Genomic DNA, 4,107 nt, shown 5'->3' with positions numbered 1-4,107 from the left:
TTCAAAAGATTCGACCACGTGCCGAAAACTTTAGACTTCCGTGAGCTCTCCGGTTTGCACCGAGACCCGAAGTCGACGTGCTAAGCACCACGGGACCCCTTTCGCCTGCAGGTCCCGAGCCGCCTTTATTTGCTGTTACGAGCATCGTGTGCCCCATACCTGCGTGACGAGCACCGCAGGGCGGCAGAGCCATCGCACTTGGCCGGGTGGCAGAGGAGGACCAGACTATTCACAGATAGCGGCCCAACGACTCCCAGAGCCGGTCGTGCGGCGCGCGAGGTCTGCTCTCTTCACAAGAGGCTTTATTAGGGAGTGCTAAGGCAAGGTTCTGTGCCCTCCACCCTCATCGCAACACCCATGGGAGCCTCCGGTCGTCAATAGACCGCCGCACCGGCCTCTGACTGACTCTCAGAATGGACGGAAAGAGCCGGGTAAGCCTTTCAAAAGATTCGACCACGTGCCGAAAACTTTAGACTTCCGTGAGCTCTCCGGCTTGCACCGAGACCCGAAGTCGACGTGCTAAGCACCACGGGACCCCTTTCGCCTGCAGGTCCCGAGCCGCCTTTATTTGCTGTTACGAGCATCGTGTGCCCCATACCTGCGTGACGAGCACCGCAGGGCGGCAGAGCCATCGCACTTGGCCGGGTGGCAGAGGAGGACCAGACTATTCACAGATAGCGGCCCAACGACTCCCAGAGCCGGTCGTGCGGCGCGCGAGGTCTGCTCTCATCACAAGAGGCTTTAGGGAGTGCTCAGGCAAGGGTCAGCCCGCAGCCTTCCTGGCAACACCCAGGGGAACCAGGCCACTCGCGTCTCTCGCCTTCATTTTCGACACGAGCGCCTGCGGAGGGCCACCACCCCCTCCGATTGTCAAGAGACCTCCGCACCGGCCTCTGACTTACTCTCAGAATGGACGGAAAGAGCCGGGTAAGCCTTTGAAAAGATTCGACCACGTGCCGAAAACTTTAGACTTCCGTGAGCTCTCCGGCTTGCACCGAGACCCGAAGTCGACGTGCTTAGCACCACGGGACCCCTTTCGCCTGCAGGTCCCGAGCCGCCTTTTATTTTTGTTACGAGTATCGTGTTCCCCAAACCTGGGTGACGAGCACCGCAGGGCGGCAGAGCCATCGCGCTTGTCCGGGTGGCAGAGGAGGACCAGACTATTCACAAATAGCGGCCCAACGACTCCCAGAGCCGGTCGTGCGGCAGGCGAGGTCTGCTCTCATCACAAGAGGCTTTAGGGAGTGCTCAGGCAACGGTCAGCCCGCAGCCTTCTTGGCAACACCCAAGGGAACCAGGCCACTCGCGTCTCTCGCCTTCATTTTGGACACGAGCGCCTGTGGAGGGACGGCCGGAGTCAACGTGGGGTTTGCCCGCCCTCCAATAGTGTCAAAAGACCGCCGCACAAGTCTCTGACTGACTCTTAGAACAGACAGAAAGAGTTTGTCAAATCTGTCAAAAAATTGACAAAGTGTCAAAAATTCGACTTCCAAGAGCTCTCCGGCATGCACTCATACCTGTCATTAAAGTGCTATGCCCGTGGAACCGTTTTTCGGATGCCTTTCAGAACGGTCCCGCGCCGCCATTTTGTTCTAAAAATCGTGTTCCCATATATCTCCGGGTACCCCGCCAACCTCACTGCGGAAAAACTACAAGTGGCACTGAATGGGTCTGAATTCCAAATTTGACTGCATCGGTCTGGAACTCGGTCCGGTCAAAACCGTTTGGATTTTTCTCGGTCCGGACTTCCGCGACAGACAAAGTTAAAGTTTTCGGGCTGCAGGCACAAAACGACAGCTGGCCATTTGCCGGGCTCAATTCACCCAATTCCTCCGGCACTTCGGAGCACATGTTCGGTGTAAGTTTGCGAATCTTTCCCGATGCTGCAGCATTTTCCTCCGCTGACACTTAGAATATTTTTCACACTTTGCTGAAAATTTTTCTAAGTGTTTTTTTCCAAGTTTTCCTGGTTACTGATTTCTTCTTTTTAAACATTTTTCTAAGTTTTTCTGGTTACTGATTTCTTCTTTTTAAACATTTTTCGCAGTTTGTCTGGTTACTGATTTCTTCTTTTTAAACATTTTTCGCCGTTTTTCTGGTTACTGATTTCTTCTTTTTAAACATTTTTCGCCGTTTTTCTGGTTACTCATTTCTTCTTTTTAAACATTTTTCTAAGTTTTTCTGGTTACTGATTTCTTCTTTTTAAACATTTTTCTAAGTTTTTCTGGTTACTCATTTCTTCTTTTTAAACATTTTTCTAAGTTTTTCTGGTTACTCACTTCTTCTTTTTAAACATTTTTCTAAGTTTTTCTGGTTACTGATTTCTTCTTTTTAAACATTTTTCGCCGTTTTTCTGGTTACTGATTTCTTCTTTTTAAACATTTTTCGCCGTTTTTCTGGTTACTGATTTCTTCTTTTTAAACATTTTTCTAAGTTTTTCTGGTTACTCATTTCTTCTTTTTAAACATTTTTCTAAGTTTTTCTGGTTACTGATTTCTTCTTTTTAAACATTTTTCTAAGTTTTTCTGGTTACTCATTTCTTCTTTTTAAACATTTTTCTAAGTTTTCCTGGTTACTCACTTCTTCTTTTTAAACATTTTTCTAAGTTTTTCTGGTTACTGATTTCTTCTTTTTAAACATTTTTCTAAGTTTTTCTGGTTACTCATTTCTTCTTTTTAAACATTTTTCTAAGTTTTTCTGGTTACTGACTTCTTCTTTTTAAACATTTTTCGCAGTTTGTCTGGTTACTGATTTCTTCTTTTTAAACATTTTTCGCCGTTTTTCTGGTTACTGATTTCTTCTTTTTAAACATTTTTCTAAGTTTTTCTGGTTACTCACTTCTTCTTTTTAAACATTTTTCTAAGTTTTCCTGGTTACTGATTTCTTCTTTTTAAACATTTTTCTAAGTTTTTCTGGTTACTGATTTCTTCTTTTTAAACATTTTTCTAAGTTTTTCTGGTTACTGATTTCTTCTTTTTAAACATTTTTCGCAGTTTGTCTGGTTAATGATTTCTTCTTTTTAAACATTTTTCTAAGTTTGTCTGGTTACTGATTTCTTCTTTTTAAACATTTTTCTAAGTTTTTCTGGTTACTCACTTCTTCTTTTTAAACATTTTTCTAAGTTTTCCTGGTTACTCATTTCTTCTTTTTAAACATTTTTCGCAGTTTTTCTGGTTACTGATTTCTTCTTTTTAAACATTTTTCTAAGTTTTCCTGGTTACTGATTTCTTCTTTTTAAACATTTTTCTAAGTTTTTCTGGTTACTGATTTCTTCTTTTTAAACATTTTTCTAAGTTTTTCTGGTTACTGATTTCTTCTTTTTAAACATTTTTCTAAGTTTTTCTGGTTACTCACTTCTTCTTTTTAAACATTTTTCTAAGTTTTTCTGGTTACTCACTTCTTCTTTTGAAACATTTTTCTAAGTTTTTCTGGTTACTGATTTCTTCTTTTTAAACATTTTTCTAAGTTTTTCTGGTTACTGATTTCTTCTTTTTAAACATTTTTCGCAGTTTGTCTGGTTACTGATTTCTTCTTTTTAAACATTTTTCGCCGTTTTTCTGGTTACTGATTTCTTCTTTTTAAACATTTTTCTAAGTTTTTCTGGTTACTCACTTCTTCTTTTTAAACATTTTTCTAAGTTTTTCTGGTTACTGATTTCTTCTTTTTAAACATTTTTCGCAGTTTTTCTGGTTACTGATTTCTTCTTTTTAAACATTTTTCTAAGTTTTTCTGGTTACTGATTTCTTCTTTTTAAACATTTTTCTAAGTTTTTCTGGTTACTCACTTCTTCTTTTTAAACATTTTTCTAAGTTTTCCTGGTTACTGATTTCTTCTTTTTAAACATTTTTCGCAGTTTGTCTGGTTACTGATTTCTTCTTTTTAAACATTTTTCGCAGTTTTTCTGGTTACTGATTTCTTCTTTTTAAACATTTTTCTAAGTTTTTCTGGTTACTGATTTCTTCTTTTTAAACATTTTTCTAAGTTTTTCTGGTTACTGATTTCTTCTTTTTAAACATTTTTCTAAGTTTTTCTGGTTACTCACTTCTTCTTTTTAAACATTTTTCTAAGTTTTTCTGGTTACTCACTTCTTCTTTTGAAACATTTTTC

This window comes from Chiloscyllium punctatum, unplaced genomic scaffold, assembly GCF_047496795.1.
Source record: "Chiloscyllium punctatum isolate Juve2018m unplaced genomic scaffold, sChiPun1.3 scaffold_967, whole genome shotgun sequence".
Classification (NCBI taxonomy): Eukaryota; Metazoa; Chordata; class Chondrichthyes; order Orectolobiformes; family Hemiscylliidae; genus Chiloscyllium; species Chiloscyllium punctatum.
The sequence above is the reverse complement of the archived record's forward strand: the minus strand, read 5'-3'. Positions refer to the sequence as shown.